This window comes from Xiphophorus hellerii, chromosome 18, assembly GCF_003331165.1.
Source record: "Xiphophorus hellerii strain 12219 chromosome 18, Xiphophorus_hellerii-4.1, whole genome shotgun sequence".
Taxonomy (NCBI): Eukaryota; Metazoa; Chordata; class Actinopteri; order Cyprinodontiformes; family Poeciliidae; genus Xiphophorus; species Xiphophorus hellerii.
Window position 1 is genome coordinate 862648 of NC_045689.1, and position 20111 is coordinate 882758.

Here is a 20111-nt window from a genome sequence, read left to right on the forward strand (position 1 = left end):
AGCCGGAGATCGAGCTAGCAGGCTATACAGCACATCGACAGGACCGATCAGCGAGCTCCGGTAAGAAAAGAGGAGGTGGACTATGCGTTTATGTAAATAACAGCTGGTGTACGAACTCCACAGTAGTTGTTAGCCACTGTTCTCCAGGCGTGGAGTTCTTCACAATTAAATGCAGACCCCGATACCTCCCACGTGAGTTTAACACCATTCTACTCACTTCGGTTTACATAGCACCGGATGCTAATGCTAGCTCGGCCGTGGGACTCCTGCATGATACTATCAGCAACAACCAGAACAAGTACCCCGAGGCTGTTCACATCGTCTCTGGGGACTTTAATCATGCTGATCTGAAGTCAGTCCTCCCCAAATTCCATCAACACGTAAAGTGCACAACCAGGGGTGATAAAACTCTGGACAAGCTGGACACAAACATCAGACAAGCATACAGGGCTAAACCCTTAGCACACCTTGGCCAGTCTGATCACGTGTCCCTGCTACTGATCCCTTCTTACACCCCCCTGCGGAAACGTGTCCCCAGTACAACCCGGACTGTCACCATCTGGCCTGAGGATGCCTCTCACCAACTACAGGACTGCTTCCAGAGAACTGACTGGGAGGTTTTTGCACATCAGGACCTGGAGAACTACACCTCAGCAGTCTTGGACTACATCAGGTTCTGCACGGACAATGTCACCAGGAACAGACTCATGAGGATCTATCCGAATAGGAAACCCTGGATGACTAAGGAGGTCCGGGGCCTCTTGAAAGCCAGGAACGCTGCTTTCAGGTCTGGGGACAAAGCACTCTACAGTTCTGCCATGGCCAACCTGAGAAGAGGCATCTGCCAAGCTAAGGCATCATACAGAGGGAGAATAGAGAAGCAGCTCAGGAGCAACATCAGGCAGGTGTGGCAGGGTGTCCAGCACATTACAAACTACAGATCCAGCAACCAGCCATGCACGGAGGGAACCACTTCCCTGGCAGAGGAGATGAATATCTTCTTTGCCCGCTTTGAGGCGACACCTACCACAGCTCCATCACAGCTGCCTGTCCACAGCAGCTCTGCTCTCACAGTAGAGGAGTGTGAGGTGAGGCAGGTGATGAGGAAGGTGAACCCAAGGAAGGCTGCGGGACCTGACGGTGTGTCGGGACGGGTGCTTAAAGACTGTGCAGACCAACTGGCTGGAATCTTCACAAAGATTTTTAACCAGTCCCTGTCTCAAGCCACTGTCCCTCCCTGCCTAAAGTCCTCTACCATTGTCCCCCTGCCGAAAAGAACCAACATCAACACCCTGAACGACTACCGTCCAGTGACACCTCCACTGCTCTGAGCCTGAACACCGGATCGCCACAGGGTTGCGTGCTCAGCCCACTTCTCTACACCCTCTACACTCATGACTGTGTCTCCAACCACCTCAGCAACAAGATCATAAAGTTTGCAGATGACACGACTGTTGTTGGTCTCATCTCAGGCGGGAAGGGGGAGCTGGAGTACAGGGATGAGGTGAAGCGGCTGTCAGAGTGGTGCAAAGTCAGTAACCTGCTCCTCAACACCTCCAAAACAAAGGAGCTGGTGATCAACTTCAGGAAGAACAAAACGGACATCCAGCCTCTCACCATCAGTGGGACCTGTGTGGAGAGGGTCCCAGTGTTCAGGTTTCTGGGCATGGAGTTGGAGGACAAGCTAACCTGGAGCACCAACACCAAGGAGCTGTTGAAGAAGCTACAGCAGAGACTGTACTTTCTGAGAATACTCAAGAAGAACCGTCTCCCCTCAGACCTGCTGCAGGCCTTCTATCACTGCTCCATAGAGAGTGTGCTCACGTACGGTCTGTGTGTCTGGTACGGCAGCAGCACATCCGCGGACAAGAAGGCGCTCCAGAGGGTTGTTAGGGCAGCAGAGAGAACCACAGGCTGCCCCCTCCCCACTATGGAACAGATTTACACTTCCAGGCTCCACAAGAAAGTTTTGGACCTTTTAAATGACTCTTCACACCCTGGCCATGGTCTCTTCCAGCTGCTGCCATCAGGCAAGAGATACAGAGCAATAAAAACCAGGACAAATCGCCTAAAAAACAGTTTTTACCCGATGGCAATCATGGCACTAAATTCAAAGGCATAAGAACTTCTGCTCTTGACACCACTTTGTTAAAAATGTAAATTCTGTTGCGACACCTCCAGGCGCTGCAACCATCTTCTGATGTCTATTTATTTCTCATTTTGTACTATTTATTTCTTTATCTTTTTTATATATGTATGTTGTATATTATGTATATATACATAACCTGCATTTTTCTAACTCGAGTCAAGCATATCTCAATCTCGTTGTAATCTGTTGATGACAATGACAAATACATCTTATCTATCTATCTATCTATCTATCTATCTATCTATCTATCTATCTATCTATCTATCTATCTATCTATCTATCTATCTATCTATCTATCTATCTATCTATCTATAAAAAAAGAAAATGACTTTGATCCAAAATGGCTGCCTTCCTTTTGGGTTTAGACCATGGCTCCAAGAGACTTTTTTGTACGTCCTGACAAGATACACATGTGTACCAGGTTTCATAATTCTAGGTTAAAGCATGGCTTGGGGCTGATCATTTAAAGTAATCTAGGGGCGCTGTAGAGAAATGAGGCCACGCCCACCAAAGTTGGTTATGGATTCCTGTCGGCGTGTGGATACAGATGCATCCTAGTGAGATTGGAGCACCTCGGCCCGAAACTGTGGAATTCAGAGGCAAATGTATGGCCACGGCGTAACAGGTCACGCCGCCACGCCCACCTGTTCCAACGAATCAGGTCAGGGTTGGAATCCACCACACACCAACATGTCTTCTGTCTGTGGACACAGTTTCATGTTGATTAGGTCAAAGGGGTAAGATAGCAATCGTTCATAGTAAAACATGACACTTCCTGTTCTCATCGGGCGTGGCCTAAGTGATGTCATCATTTGACCATTGGGTATTGTAGGACACCCGATGATCACTGAAAGTTTGGTCCCTTTGAGAGGTTTTGTGTATGAGATATAAGAGTTTGTTTCATGGCGTGTAGGTGAACTTTGACCCCTGGTAACACCCCTTTAAAAACTCACCGTTTTGATCACTTTTAATCGGCCATGCCTTATGAACAGACTGACCAAGTTTGAAGCTGATCAATCGAAATCCCTAGGAGGAGTTCGATCAGATGTAAACGTCAAAAATGGGGTCAAAATCGGAACTTCAATTCAAAATGGCTGACTTCTTGTGATACTTGCACTATGACATTAAATTGTAATTTTGAGCGTCTTGGTGAGCTCTACAAGTGCACCAAATTTCATGTCTTTACAATGAAGTAAGGGAATAGCAAAGGGTCTTTGGAAAGTTGCTAGGTGGCGCCGTTGAGCCGATTCTTTTGCAATTTTTGTGACGACCTTAAAATACGAAATTTTTAAACAGGCTTGACGCCAAGTTTGGTGAGTTTTTGAATATGATAAAGCCTCCAAAAAGGGCCCCAAAGAGGGGGGCAGAATCGTAAGAATAAGAAACGGTATGAAAACAAAAGGCCTTCGCAGCACTTTGCTGCTGGGGTCTAACAAGAACCACATCAGAACCACACCAGAACCACACAAGAACCACACAAGAACCATCATAAAATCACATAAGAACCACAGAAGTACCACACCAGAACCATCATAGAACCACAGAAGTACCACACCAGAACCATCATAGAACCACAGAAGTACCACACCAGAACCATCATAGAACCACAGAAGTACCACACCAAAACCATCATAGAACCACACCAGAACCATCATAGAACCACAGAAGTACCACACCAGAACCATCATAGAACCACACCAGAACCACACAAATACCACACCAGAACCACACAAGTACCACACCAGAACCATCATAGAACCACACCAGAACCATCGTAGAACCACACCAAAATCACACCAAAACCATCGTAGTACCACACAAGAACCTCATTAGAACCACAATAGAACCACATCAGAACCACACAGACGATTCTGATTGCCTTTATTGTCATAAGAAGCACATTGAGATTTCGTGTCAGTCCAGGCCGTCCAGAAAAGACAACAACAGAGACAACAACAGAGACAGGGCCTGAGGTCTGGGGCCTGGGGCCTGGGGCCTGAGGCCTGGGGAATGAGGTCTGGGGCCTCTGGGGGGCGCTGCTCCTACAGTAGATAGAAATTACAACATTTTGTGGGACTAGATCAGGAGAAGAAAACAAATCTTAGAGTCCTAATAAACTAAATGTAAAAATCTCTGCACACATAACACAGACAGTGTAAGGATAGGGGCCAGCGAAGGTGGTGGGTAAAAACGGGGGTTGGGGGGGTTAGTGCGTTTATAGCCACGAAGAGGGCGTGTGTGTGTGTGTGGGTGTGTGTGTGAGGGGGTGTGCGTGGTGAGCATGAAGACCCCCACATCCTGCCTTACTGTGTGTAGTCTGCGTACTGTCCGCCGATTGTTGGGACTTCATACTCAAGTGTATTGAGTATGAATACTCAATACATACTATAATAATATGTATTATGTACTATAATTATATGCATTATTATACATATAATAATAATAATAATAATAATAATAATGGAGGAAGTGGGTTGCGGTCTAAGAGAGAAATTCAAATGATTTCTCAATTGTCACAATGTTCTTTTGTGACAAATTCCTTAATTTTCCACAATCCTAATGGATACCAGCTATTTTATGAGCTATTTGGGCGCCTCGCTCTGTTTCTTCTCTGTCTGCAAAGCCTCAGCACTGCTGTCATTACTGGACAGAGAGTGGCAGTCACATGTCTGTTCATCCTGCTGAGTCAGCGGGGCTTCTGGCTGCCCATCGGGGCAGAGGAGCTCTGGCTTTAACTAATCAAACGGGCCCGTTTATAATAAGTTTAATTTATGTTCCAAAAGCAGAACTGTGGGCAGTGTAATCATTTGACTCCTATATGTGCAGCTTTCCAAAATGAGCATTTACTCAGTACCTGCTGTTGTTCAGGGAAACCATAAGTCAGACTCAACTTATCGGACCACCTCTCTGCTCCGCTGCTGATACAGAAGTTCAGGATGATGTTCTGTTTTCTGTTCTTTTAATTCTGTATAATAGACTTTGCCTGTAAGTTGCTGTGAAGCATTTTTGCTGAAGTTTCTGATGTCATTGTGACTAGTCGATGTCGACTTTAAAAATATGTAAAGTTGTGTAACTCCTACTCTCAACCTTACCAGCCCAGTGTCGCATGAAAACCAGTTTCATGTGAACACTGTTTCCACCAGGTGGTTTAATGTGCAACACCGAATACGCTGTCATAAATATTGCTGACCTGTCTGGTGGACGTCCGCTTCGAGTCCGGCGGACCTCCACGGACTGAAGTACGCTTGAGTATGTGGGGGCCTTAAGACGGTGATCGCTGCCCCTGCCAATGTCCCTGGTGGAGAGTTTCAGCGGCCGTGGGGAGAGGCAGATCCACGGGTGTCACAGGAGAGGGAGCGGATGGTGAGCAGAGCGTCTGGTTTACTTATCATCCAGGAGAGTTAAGGAAGTCGGCTATCCAAAGCCCACTCAGGAAGCCAGATAGAGATGGCAAAGGTTGTTCTACACCATGTCCAAATTATTATGCAAATGATATTTTCTCAGATTTCTTATATGGTCAATGCAAATGAGTATAAGTATGATTTTCAAGTCATGAACTATTAGAGTATAAATCAGATTTTATTGAAGAAATCTCAATATGAGAACAGGATTTTAATTTCAAAAATAAAAAACTCAAAATGCAAAATGTTCCAAATTATTATGCCCAGCAGATTTTCTAAACATTTTATGGGTTATAAAGAACTGCAAACGGTCATTCTGTGAATGTGCAGCATTAAGTGTTCACATGTACTAAAATCAAAAGCTATTTCAATCAGAACCATCTTAACAGACCCAGTTCCATGTTAACTTTGGACCTTCTCTGATATCACAGCACAATTCTTCATCCATTGAACTTGTGAGTTTGTGGAAAGTTTCTGCTGAATTTCTCTGCAGGATGTCAGAAAACCTTCCCAGAGCTGCTGGTTGATATGAACTGGATTCAGATCTTCTGCTTGAGGAAACTCCAAAGGTTCTCAGTAGGGTAGAGGTCAGAGGTCAGAGGAGGATGGTGACCACACCATGAGTTTCTCCCCTTTATGCCCATAGCAGCCAATGACACAGTGGTTTTCCTGGCAGCATCAGATGGTGGATTGTCATGCATGAAGATGATTTTGCTACTGAAGGTTCGGCTCTTCTTTTAGAACCATGACAGAAAATTATCAGTCAGAAAGTCCAGATACTTTGCTGAGGTCATTTTCACACCTTGAGGGCCTCTGAAGGGGCCGACCAGCTCTCTCTCTCTCTCTCTCTCCCCATGATTGAGCCCACAGCATGACTCCACCACCTCTTTGCTGATGTCACAGCCCTGTTGGGACGTGGTGACCATCCACCAATCATCCACTACTGCGTCCATCTGGACCATCCAGGGTTGCCCAGCAGTCATCAGTGAACAAGTCTGTTTGAAAATGAGTCTTCATGTAGGCTGGGCCCACTGGGACCAGTTCTGCTTGTGTCCACTGGTCAGTTTTGGCCCAATAGCAGGTTTATGCATAACAACGAGGAGGATCCTCCACCTTGAGGTTCCAGAGGCTCCAGCAGCTTCAAATAACTGTTTGCTGCTTTGTAAACGTATCTTAACAGCTGCTCTCTTATTCAATGAATTGATCTTTTATGGATGAAACTCCACTAAAAACCCACCTGTTTAGGATTGTATTTGAAACGTAATCAATTACAATTTTATTGATGGAACTTGACTTAATGTCGTGTTTTGATTATTGATTCTATGTTGCTTTGTGTTTCTGTGTTTGATATGATGTAAAGCACTTTGAAATGCCTTGCTGCTGAAATGTGCTATACAAATAAAATTTGATCGATTGATTGATTGATCTAACAGAAACCTTCCTCATTATATCTTCATCTGAATCAGCCACAAATCTTTTCACAGTACGAAGATCACTCTTCAGTTTTCGTTAAATGTCTAATGTTTTCATTCATTGTCCACAGCACAGCACTGACGCATTTTGGCAGCAGAGATCTTTTCTCTTTCCCATATTGCTTGAAACCTGTGGCCTGCTTAATAATGTGGAACATCCTTCTGAAGTAGTTTTCCTTTAATTGAGCTCACCAGACAAACTAATCAGCCGAGGTGACTGAGATTAATTATAGTGATCCAAAGAGCCCTGAGACACAATACCATCTATGAGTTTAATGGAACAACAAAAAATGAAATCTTTATGACACTTGAATCCAATTTTCATAATAATTTGGAACACGGTGTAGTTTGGGTTGTTGCCGTAATTTCTATCTGCCCCAAAATCTCATTAGTTCATCTCAATGGCGATTCCAATCATCCAGATTAGAGCAGTCAGTCCCACTAGACTGATCTGGCAACATCTCCAAGGTCGATTCTATCCCGCCATCAAGCTCCAGGGTCCGCAGCTGGCCGGCAACTCTCTGCAAGAGTCTCATCCAGTTTGTGACTCTGCTAGCATAGCATGTTGGTCTGAACGCCTAACCAGTCGGCCTAAACCTTCACACAAACCGGCAGCCTGACGATGGCCAGAACAGCTGCTGATACCTTCCACATCTCCCAATATTCCAGGTAACCGCCAGGTAACTGCTCCAAACAGCAGAAAACCCCTTATGACAAATACAAATGAATCTTCAACACCTTCAAGGGCCAAAACGGACAGACACACGGTCTTCATTTTCCACAGGAATCCATAATGAATCCAAACATGTGTGTCCCATTGGGGCCAGAGAGCTCTCCTGAGCCCAGTCTTCTCATCAAAAAACTTGATCAACTGCATTGAGAGACCAGCTGACCAGATCCATGATTTACAGCATTTTGAAAACAGCAGAGGACAGAGAGCAACAAGAAGCAGGTCAGACAGTATGTAGGGAGAAAAACACGCCTGATACCACACCAGAACCACCGCCAAGCAGCACCAGAACCACATCTGATACCATCCCAGAACCACCGCCAAACAGCACCAGAACCACACCTGAACCATAGGCGGAAATCCCGGGGAGGTCAGGGGTCAGTACCCTCCCAATCTTGGAAAAGTGTAGATTTGTCCCCACCAAATAAATCATAAGAGCAACTTTTATAATTTTTTTTCTTCAATTTTCAATGTTTATTAAATCCTTCAACAATTAAACATACAGTGAAACCGATGTTGACAATATTGGTACTGTAAAGTTTACAACATTAAGTAGTTATACAGAGAAGGATCTGAGTTTTAACATTCCCCCCCTGAACCCGTCCCGATCCTCCCGTACTTCCCCCACCCCAGCCAACAAAAGGAGCCAAAGCAAAAGAAAATATACTAAAATAAAAATAAAATAAAATAATGTAAACAAAAGTTCAAACACACTGTATCTTTTATTCTGGACCAATAGTGTTTGAGCCTTATCTCTGTGGTTTTCAGAATGGTTCCCACGTACTCTGATATTCCTCAATCTGACCGTTTATCTTGTGGATGAACAAGATAAGTTTGTAAGAGGCGCTCTCTAAAAGTGCCGCATGCCATTCTGCATAAGTAGGGATATTTTGACTTTTCCAGTGTCTTAATATAACTCGCTTAGCCGTGGTTAGGGCAATTTTTAACCATCTTGCTTCCTTTGTTCCTATTCCGACCTTATAATCTAAGAAGTTCAGAAGTCCCAATGTAGGTGTCAAAAGTAAGTTGGAGTTAAGGCTGTTAATTTTTCCCATAACCTCCTGCCAATAAGAAATTAGGTTCGGACACATGAGGAACATATGAAGCATGTCTCCCGGACTTTGTTTACATGCCAGCAGATATCAGAGTTACTTATTCTAGCTCTAAATAATTTAACTGGTGTCCAATATAATCGATTCAAAATTTTCAGCTGTATCAATTTGGAGCGCGCATCTCTCATGGGTTTTAACATTTGTTTGACCAATGCACCCCATTGTTTCTCTGTGAACTTTTTGTTTAGTTCTGATTCCCAAATCTTTTTAAGTCCTGTATTAATGTTACAAGTGTTCTCAATCAGATAGTTATAGATATGACTCACTTGTCTTGGGGAATCTTTGATTTTATTAAACATAGTGTATATTGGTGATTCTGTGGGTATGGTTCCCTCAGGATTCTTTAATTTTGTGAGGCAGTCCCTAATTTGTAGGAACTTCCAGAAATCTTTGTGATTTAAATTGTATAATTCTAGAAATTGTTGAAATGACAGTAAGGTGCCATTTTGGAAGAAGCAGTTTATACTGTCAATCCCTTTTGTATGCCAATTCCTCCAAAAGATCATTTTTCCCTCTATTTTTATTTTTGGGTTATTCCACACTGAGGCTGTTCCTTCAGTGAAGGGACAGGTCTTTGCTTTTTATGTAAATGCTGCCAAACGTTTTTAGTGTGAGTGATAATTGGATTGGATTTAACTCCATCATTTGGATGTTGGGTTAGATAATCAAAAGCTTTAAATGGAGCATTTATTTCACTTTCCAAGTTCACCCAGGTCGGGTTATTGTGGTTGTTTAACATAAGTGATGTTATTTGTGCTCTTATAAAAGCTTCCTGATAAAGTTGCATATTGGATAGTCGTAATACTCCATATTCTATTTTAGTTTGAAGTTTAAGGGCAGACATTTTAGAATAGAATAGAATAGAATTCAACTTTATTATCATTGCACTGTCACAAGTACAAGCAACGAGATGTAGTTTGCATCTATCCAGAAGTGCTCTACGAGATATAAATATCTATTTACAGATGTACAAGACTATGTATGTATGGACTATAAGGGGTTATAGCAAGAGATATAGATATTGTGTATAAATATAAATATGGGAGCTATATGCACAGATTATACAGATAATACAGAATATACAAGAATGTTAGGGAATGGATTATAGATAAATAATGGCAGATAAAATTTACAGGTTGTATGTGTGTGTGAAGAAAACAGTCCGTGATGTGTGTGTGTGTGTGTGTGAGGATAGTCCATGTGTTATTGTTGTATGAGAGGATAGGGGAGTACAGTCCTTATAGTTTATGTTTTATGTCAGGAGGCGTTCAAAAGCGTGACAGCTGTGGGAAAGAAGCTGTTCCGGTGCCTGGTGGTTCTGGTCCGTAGGCTTCTGTAGCGCCTCCCAGAGGGCAGGAGGGAAAAGAGTGTGTGTGCTGGGTGACTGGAGTCCTTTGTGATTTTCCCGGCCCTTTTCAAACACCGCTTCCTGTAGATGTCCTTGATGGCAGGGAGCGGTGCCCCGGCGATATACTGGGCAGTTTTCACCACCCTCTGCAGCGCCTGCCGGTCGGAGACGGAGCAGTTCCCGTACCAAGCTGTAATACAGTTGGTGAGGATGATCTCAATGGTGCAGCGGTAGAAGTTCGTGAGGATCTCTGAGGACAGGTGGTTCTTCCTCAGGGTCCTCGTGAAGAAGAGGCGCTGATGCGCCTTCTTAATGAGTTTGGAGCAGCTGGTCGTCCAAGTCAGGTCCTTGGAGATGTGGACTCCCAGGAACTTAAAGGTGTCCACACGCTCCACCACTGTCCCCTTAATGTGGATGGGTGGATGTGGGTCAGCGTTCCTCCTGAAGTCCACGATAAGCTCCTTGGTCTTCTCGGTGTTCAGCTGCAGGTTGTTTTTGTCGCACCACTCAGCCAGACGGTCTACCTCCTCCCTGTAAGCGGCCTCGTCATTATCTCTGATGAGGCCGATCACCGTGGTGTCGTCTGCGAACTTGATGATGGCGTTAGAGCCATGGACAGGTCTGCAGTCGTAGGTGAATAGGGAGTAGAGGAAGGGACTCATCACCAGTGTTGTATAAAGTACTGAAATCTCAGAGTCAAGTAAAAGTACAAGTACCTCTCCAAAATATGACTTTGGTAAAAGTCGAAGTCACTGACTGAAATGTTACTTGAGTTAAAGTCTTAAAGTATCTGAAACTTCTTGTACTTAAGTATGGAAATTACTGTAAAAATGGATGTACTCAAGTAATGTAATGAAAAGTACAAGTAAAAAGTAAAACAAAGCAAATGCAGTTTGAATGACATTTTTTATATTTTGGTAAACTTGTCAAATACACTTAAAATAATGTACACAACCAAGTGCAGGCAAAATTAAACCTGCTAATAGATATACCTGCAGGCATCATTTAGTTAAGAAAATTAGGTGCTTTACCTATAGCACAAGGTTAACTTAACCTGCTTTACAACTGAACCAGCTTCTTAGTATACCCTCCAGGACAGAAAATACAAAGTTTTTGTAAGCCTTAAGTTTTCCCTTCAAGTAAGGTCAGTGCTGAAAATGAGAAAAATAAATAGTACAGAAAATGCGGCCAACATGAAGAGAAAGAGCTGTTACGATTACTCTACTTCACAAATCAGTGAATCAGTCAATGCTACAGTCAACATTAGGCCTAAGCTAAATACACCACGTATGGAACTGAAACAATGCCAAACAAAGTTCATTTATGCTCAACGTTTCACAATACAGTAGTGCCTAGTGACCAAGCTATAGTTACTGAAACAGGAGGATTATAACCATTTCATAAGACGTTACCTCGATGTGTTTCTTCAAGTTGGACGGGGAGTTTTTGTAAGATAGAATTTCCACATCTTCGGGCAGGAATAACATAAACTGCATGCGGTACGACGAATCTTTAACACCCACGAAAGAGTGTATTGTGTTTAAATAAGGCCATGGGCTCTCATCACCAGCTGGTGGTTCCCCTGGAGCCGTGTCCGACGTAGTTGCAGTCGTTGTGGTCTCCGTCTCCTCCTCCATGTGGCTGCTGCTGATTGCGAGACTTGCTTTGTGTTTAATGGGAGAAGCGAAACAGGTGTATCCTATTGGTGGTGATGAACAAGCCCAGGCAAGTAGGCTACCGACTTTGTTCGGTAGCCTACTTGCTACTTGCTAATCAGTAGGTGGGGTCAAAACACTTTGTTTCTCTCTCTCGCTTTTTTGTAACGAGTAACTAAACCACACATTGAAAATGTATCGGAGTAAAAGTACGCAATTAAGTTCGGAAATATAGTGAAGTAAAAGTGAAAGTCATCAAAAATTTTCATACTCGAGGAAAGTATGAAGTACTCCAAAATATACTTAAGTAAAGTAGTGAAGTATTTTTACTTCGTTACTATACAACACTGCTCATCACACAGCCTTGTGGCACTCCGGTGTTTATGATGATGGTGGATGAGAAGTGGTTGTCCAGCCGGACATGTTGAGGTCGACTGGTCAGGAAGTCGAGCAACCAGTTACACATGAGTGGACTGATGCCGAGGTCTGTGAGTTTGGTAATGAGTTGTGATGGGATGACAGTGTTGAATGCTGAACTAAAATCTAAGAACAGCAGTCTGGCGTAAGTGTTCTTACTGTCCAGGTGAGAAAGGACAGAGTGCAGCGCTATAGAGACTGCATCCTCTGTGCTCCTGTTCTGCCTGTATGCAAATTGGTGGGGGTCCAGTGTGGGGGGGAGACAGGATCTGAGGTGTGCTAGGACCAGCCGCTCCAAGCACTTGGTAATGATGGGGGTAAGGGCTACCGGGCGGTAGTCATTGAGTCTGGTTGGGTTGGGATTCTTGGGGATTGGGACGATGGAGGTAGACTTGAAGCAGGTCGGTACCACAGCGCGGGCCAAGGACAGGTTGAAGATGTCCGTCAGCACTCCTGCTAGCTCCCCAGAGCACGTTCTGAGGACACGTCCAGGTATGCCATCAGGACCCGCAGCCTTGTGGGATTTAATCCTGCTCAGAGCCGCTCCTACGTCAGTGGGGAGGAAAGTCAGTGGCTGTTGGCCTGGGGTGGTAGCTGCTTTGGTTGCAGTTGTGGTATTCCCTCTCTCAAAACGAGCATAGAAGTTGTTAAGTTCGTTGAGGAAGGAGACATCAGTAGAAGCGGGGGTGGTATTGGGGTTCTTGTAGTCTGTGAGAATCTGAAGGCCTTGCCACATACGTCGGGGGTTGGCGTTAGAAAAATGATCCTCCACCTTCCTTTTGTAGTGGTGTTTGGCCTTCTTGATTCCCTTCTTCAGCTCAGCCCTGGCTGCACTGTAAGTCTGTGCATCCCCTGACCTGAAGGCGATGTTGCGGGCCTTCAGCAGGAGACGAACGTCTCGGTTCATCCAGGGTTTCTGGTTGGGGTACATGGTAATGGGTTTGCAGGTGGTGACACGTTCTATGGTGGTGGAAATATGGTTCAGTACAGATGAGGCGTACTGATCCAAGTCTGTATGGTGGAAAATAGTCCAATCTGTATTCCTGAACCGGTCCTGGAGCACAGCGTCTGAGCCCTCTGGCCACACCTTTACTGTCCTCACGGTAGGTTTCACACGTTGGATGAGTGGTAAGTACCGAGGTGTGAGGAACAGGGAGAGATGGTCTGATTGTCCGATGTTGGGGAGGGGTGTCACATTGTAGGCTCCAGTCAGATTGGAGTAGACATGGTCCAGGGTCTTGTCTCCTCTGGTGTGGCAGGAGACATGTTGGTGGAATCTGGGAAGAACTGTCTTCAAGTTGGAGTGATTGAAATCACCCGCAACAATAAATGCAGCCTCTGGGTATTTGGTTTGGTGTTTGCTAATAGCCACATAGAGTTCTTTCATGGCTAGCTTGGCATTAGCATCCGGGGGGGTGTACACGGCAGTGAGGATGATCGAGGTGAATTCCCTTGGGAGGTAATAAGGTCTGCATTTGACCATTAAAAACTCCACATTCTGTGAGCAGTGACTCTCGGTAGTAGCAGAGTCTGTGCACCAAGCTTTGTTAATAGAAATGCACAAACCTCCGCCTCTGGTCTTGCCGGAGTCATCTGCTGTCCTGTCGGCTCGGTGTGTGTGGCGTCCACTTAGCTGGATAGCATTGTCCGGGCAGCTGTTGTTTAGCCATGTTTCGGTGAAAAACATGACATTTGAGTCCATAATCCGTCTGTCACTCGTGATGGATAGTCGTAACTCGTCCATTTTATTAGCCAGAGAACGGACATTGGCGAGGAAAATGCTGGGTAAAGGGAGCCGATGTGGTGTTAGCTTTAGCCTAGCTCGCACCCCTCCACGCTTACCCCGCCTTTGTTTACGTTCTCGTCGCGGCCTGCGTACCCTTCCACCCAGCCTGGAGAAATGAGCAGCCTCCGGTGTTCTGGAGATCTCTGGGATGAGTCGGAGATCGGCGATCATAGAGTCAAAATTGTAGCTCCAAAGGTCCAGAAGTTCGTGTCTGCTGTAGCGCAGCAACGCTGTGCAATTCTGAAAAAAAAAGTCCAGTCATGAATAGATAAAAAACCACTAAAGAGCAGATTCTGGAGAGACGCTGAGCCTCACGTTGTTCACGCGCCACCATCTTGGTCTACGATCGTTTTCCTTGGTCTACGATTTTAGGCTTTTTCCTTCCCAAATAAAGTTGTTTATCATTTTGTCCAGGGTTTTAAATATGGGGTGTGGGATTTTAAGAGATAATAAATTGAATAGGTAATTTAATGTCGGTGTAATAATCGTTTTAATGGCCTGGACTCTACCTCACAGCGATATTTGTAGCTTGTCCCACCTTTTTAAAAGCAAGCTTATCTTATTTATCACAGGTTAAAGTTGTCCAGAATAATTTCTTCCAGGCCCGGGTTCAGCAGTATGCCTAAGTATTTAAGGTTTTTTGGTACCCACTGAAATTTCCACTTTTGTATGTGGCTTTTATAACAAAACTTTGATGGGGCATTACCTCGCATTTAGACCAGTTAATCTTGTATACTGATAATTCAGAAAAATTGTTGATCAAATCGAGTAGAGCAGGTAATGATTCCTCAGGATTCGACAGTAGAAGCAGTACATCATCTGCAAAAATCAACATTTTGTTGTCTAGTCCACCCATTGTTATACCTTTTATTATTTTGTTTTGTCTGATGGCCAAGGGTTCGAGTGCAATAATAAAGAGCAGCGGTGATAATGGGTCTCCCTGTTTAGTCTCGCGTTCGATTAGGAATTGAGTTGATCTTGATCCATTGGTTGTTACAGTCGCTTTTGAATCTGTGTATATCATTTTTATTATTTCTAGAAAAGAGTGTCGAAATCCAAATTTTCCAAGTGTATAACTCCAGCTGACCCTGTCGAACGCTTTTTCCACGTCGGGTGACAGGAAAGTTTAAATGTTGGGCCTTCCAAATCAGATGTAGTAATCGTCTTAGACCATCAGAGGAGGTTCTGCCCTTGACAAAGCCTGTTTGGTCCGGGTGTATAATTGATGTTGTGACCTTATTAATCCACAATGATAATATTTTTGTGAATAATTTTGCATCACAGCACAATAAGCTTATTGGCCTGTAGCTTGAACATTCCAGAGGTTCGGTTAACCTTCAAAAAATTCTTCTGCTGTGTTTAGATCAAATTGTCCTTCTTGAGAATACAGGTGCTTATAGAAATCTTTGAATACTTTATTAATTTCTTTCTGACTAGTAACTACACTCCCAGTCCCGTTCTTTATTGCACTAATTTGACGCGCTGCTTGTTTGGCCTTTAATTGGCTGGATAATAATTTATCAGTTTTATCACCTGATTCATACCATCTGTTTGATCCTGAAAAGGGAGTACTCTACTGTTTTTGAAAATATTGTATTTAGCTCATATTTAGCTCTGACTAATTTATCGAAGATTAATGGGTTAATATTTTCTGAATATTCCCTCTCCAATTTCTTTATCTCGTCTTCATATCGGTTTATATTTGGGGAATCTTGTTTTTTGATCCTGGAAGAGTGTTGTATCAGTATTCCCCTAATATACGCTTTGAATCCGTCCCAAACTGAGTTTTGGTCTGCAGTATTATTGTTGTTTAAAAAGTATTCAATAATTAGTTCTCTGAGTTTTTTGCATAGGTCAACATCATTTAGTAAACTGGTATTCATCCTCCATCCCCTAACCCTTTCATAATGGGATCCCAATTGTAGGACTAGGTCTATGGGGGCATGATCAGTTATTGCTATTGAACTGATATTGCAATTCCCAACACTTTCAATGAGAGAGTGTGAGATCAGAAAATAGTCTATTCGACTATAAACAGAGTGCCTACTTGAGAAGAAGGTATAGTCTCGCGCTGAAGGATTTAGGAGTCTCCAAACATCTGATAAACCAGCATGCTTGCACAGAGCTTTAATCGCTTCCTGGGTTTTGCTGGTTTTAGGAATTGATTTCCCAGATCTGTCCAAAACAGGGTCTAAGACTTGGTTGAAATCTCCTGCTAAAATAGATGGGAAGTCTCCAAAATCCATAAATATTGACTTTAGCTGTAAGAAAAAACCTGGGTCCTCTATATTAGGAGCATATATATTGGCTGTAATGATGTTTTGTCCTGAAATATTGACTAGAAGAACAATTACTCGACCTTCTTTATCTTTATATTCTCTCTCTACCTGAATTGAGGGATGTTTAGAAAATAGAATGGACACGCCCCGTTTTTTCTGTTCGAAAGTATTATGGTGGGCTTATCCCACCCATCTATCCCTAATTCTGTTAACGTCTTTCTCTAACAGGTGTGTTTCTTGTAGCATCATCACATCTACCGTATTTTCCGCACTATAAGTTGCACCTAAAAACCTTCAATTTTCTCAAAAGCCGACAGTGCGCCTTATAACCCACTGCGCCTTATATATGGACCAATATTGAGCCACAAAGGTCTCGCAACTACGGTAAGCAGCCGCCGACTTCATTTTCCCCTGTAGAAGAAGAAGCGCGCGGTGCAGGCTGGGTTTTGTGTAAAGACCCCAAAATGGCTCCTATTAAGAGACACGCTTACGACGCAGTTTAAGCTCAAGGCGATCAGTCACGCAGTAAAACATGGGAACAGGGCAGCAGCCAGAGAATTTAACATGAACCAATCAATGGTTATAGCGGAAGTGGATATATATTGTGATTTGATTTACCGTAACAGCATCAGACTGTTTTTTACTTGTTTATTGAATCGAGGAAAAGTTCCCCTCCACTATATGTTACACCTTGCTGTTGTTAAAAGATAAACTGTGTCACCAAAATACCACGTCACTGACTTTACCTCAGGAAAATAATAAAACAGCTGTTCATTTTGGGAATGAACGGAGTTTTCAGAACGCTGGTTTGTAATCTATTAATAAAGTTTGACTGAAATATCTGACTATTTTGTTGACATTCCCTTTAGCGCAGCTCCATCTAATGGATGCATAACGTAACCCCAGCCTCTGCTGTAGCGTCTATTCTATGAGCCTTATAATGCGGTGCGCCTTATATATGAAAAAAGTTTTAAAATAGGCCATTCATTGAAGGTGCGCCTTATAGTGCGGAAAATACGGTACTTTTTTTTGTTTTAGATATTTAAGTACTTTGCATCGTTTAGTGTAGGAGCCCAGACCATTAACATTCCAGGAGGATACTTTAACTATGGTCCCCATATTTTATGTCCATTTATCAATAATAGTACTAAGGTCATCATTACATCTTGTGCTGTAGCAGTTGTGTTTGTACATATAACAAAAGAAAAAACAGAAAAAGGCTGGCTGAGATGGAGGACCCCCAAAACAAAAATTAAAATTAAATGCGAACAAAAGCATCTTTTGTAAGATAACGCCTTATTCCGTATGATGAGCATGGAGGCTTTCAGAGTGAGCCAATAATATATAATAATAATAAGCATTAAGAACTTCCACCAGAACTTTGTTAATATAAATGACTCAGATGAGCAGAAAAAGGGAAAAAATGCCAAAGGAGCTGGGCTATTTGGACCGCACATATTAAGAAAATATGTGGGATATGAGCCCATAACACTTTAGATCGCCACATATACTGTATATAGCAATCCAAATGGCCATATATGCAGCCTAGGTTGCCTACATAGCAATCCATTTTCTCCATCAGCAAAAACTCACCAAAATAACATAAATCTGACCACTTTAACAGAGTCCAGATTCAACATGTATAATATGATAAACATTTAAGTCTTAATAAATTGGAGGTTATGATTAGTGTTCTCAGAGAGGAGATATTACCACTGATCATCGCAGCCTGTTTGTTCCTCGGGGGGTTGGTATTTGTCTATCATCTTCTTTGCTGCAGCGGCGTCTTCAAAACGGAGGCGTTCCTTACCGAGGGAGATCCAGAACACTGTGGGGTACTGGGTGGTGTATTTCAGTCCCTTGGCTCTGCACAGACGTCTGACCGCAAAGAATTTGTTCCTTTTTTCTTGTACTTCCCTCGTGAAGTCTGGAAAAAAAATCTATCTTATTTCCCCTCCAGTGAAAAGTTCCAACCTCTCTGGCTCTGAGTCATATTTTCTCCCTGTCCGCGAAGCGAAGGAATCTCACCAGGATGTGGCGGGGTCCGGCTGGCGTGTTTCGTCTATCTTCTTGTAGCGTAGCAGGTATTCTGTGAGCCCTCTCAATGACGATGATCTGTGTCCTGGTGTTGTGGGAGTAGGGATCTTAGTACATCCATGACACACTCCGGTACGTTATTCCCCTTCTCCTAGAGCTCCCGGACAAACTTGATCCTCAGATTGTTTCTTCTGCTGTAGTTTTCTTGGTATTGAATCCGACTTTGGACTTCAGCTCAGTCGTGCTCGCAGTGAGCACCGCGTTCTCATCTTCGAGTTGCGACACTCTGTTTTCGGCTTCCCCGATCCTGCTGCTGAGGCCGGTCACATCGGATTTCAGAGAGTCCAGACAGTCTTTAATTGTAATCACGTCTGCCCCGATCTGCTGTATTTTGTCTTGAAGATCTCGGTTCATGACGCGAATCTCGTTTAAAATCAATGAGTCTGTCCCTGCATCAGCGGCTAATGCTAACACCATGCTGGTGTTAGCATTAGCCTCGTTAGCTCGTGGGTTCGACAGGATCATTTGCTCAATTTTAGGGCCCGGTTTGCTGTTTAGCCTTGAATTTTTCCCTCTATTCATCTGTGCTACTTAATTTGTACCTACTCACACGGGTTAGCCTTCTGACGGAAAGTAGAAGCGTAAAATTGGCCGATATCAGCTTTAACTCCTGCTCTCCTCTCCGCATCGTCACCGGAAATCCTTGTATTTTTTTTTGCACATTCTTTATTGAAGAATATTATAAATCCAACATATTCATATGGATATTTATCCATGCACTTACATAAAAAACACAACAAAACAAAGAGATGGAGAGAAAGAAGAAGAAGAAGAAAAACAGTGGGGGGGGGCGTTCAGCAAACATTTAAGTCCATTTCGGCAGTTGATATTTCTTAGAAAGGTCCTCATCGGCTCACATGAAAGGGAGATGTACAAATCCAGAGTCTTCCATTAAAAGAGAGAGACATACAAAGACAGCTTTTTATAACCCATAACATCTTTATCCATGTGGCCATCCGAAGTGGGAAATAGCTGGGGTCCATACACTCAGAAAAATTTCCATTTTTACATGGAGTATTGCTGTTATCTTTTCCATTATACACATTCTTCAGTCTTTCTTGCCATTGTTGAAGGGTGAGAATATAATGCAGTGGGTTCAGTGGTACCGTGACCTTAAATATTTTTTTAATTTCTGTCAGAACCCCCTGCCAGAATGGAGTCAGTACTGGGCAGTCCCAGAAAATGTGGGTGTGTTCCCCAATCTGATTGCAGCTCCTCCAGAACAAATTTGTAGCACTTCTGTCATATTTTGAAATATTGAAAGGTGTTTTGAAGAACCTCATTCTTAATTTCCAGTCAAATTCCTTCCAACCTGGACTGTGGGTGATCTTAAAACCTTTTTCACAAATCTCCTCCCACTGCTCATCTTCAATAACAATGTTCATTTCTAGTTCCCACTTTTGTTTTATATCTATAGAATTGTCAGAGAAATGCATCTGTAAATGTTTATATAGATTAGATATAATCTTCCTATTATTATTTTCCTCCACACATTTTATCAGAAATATTTCTAAAGGTAATGTATTTTGTTTCAAGGTAGGCCATTCTTTGTGTGATAAAAGATAATCCCTTAATTGTAAGTACTAGTAGAAATCTTTTGAGCATAATCCATATTTATCTTGTAACTTAAATGACTTAAGAGTTTCTCCACTGAATAACTGATAA

At 43.1% G+C, this 20111-nt stretch overlaps 1 protein-coding gene and 1 long non-coding RNA gene across 4 annotated transcripts in view; one reads left to right on the plus strand and one right to left on the minus strand.

Moving 5' to 3' along the window:
• Positions 1-20111, plus strand: part of dlc (deltaC) — a 385702-nt gene that overhangs the window by 147092 nt on the left and 218499 nt on the right. The window lies entirely within an intron of this gene.
• On the minus strand, positions 2010-19663 carry LOC116737555 (uncharacterized). The gene is made up of 3 exons (XR_004342847.1): positions 18609-19663; positions 12484-12489; positions 2010-2020 (listed from the first exon to the last, which is right to left on the minus strand). It is a non-coding gene; the product is annotated as an uncharacterized LOC116737555 (long non-coding RNA).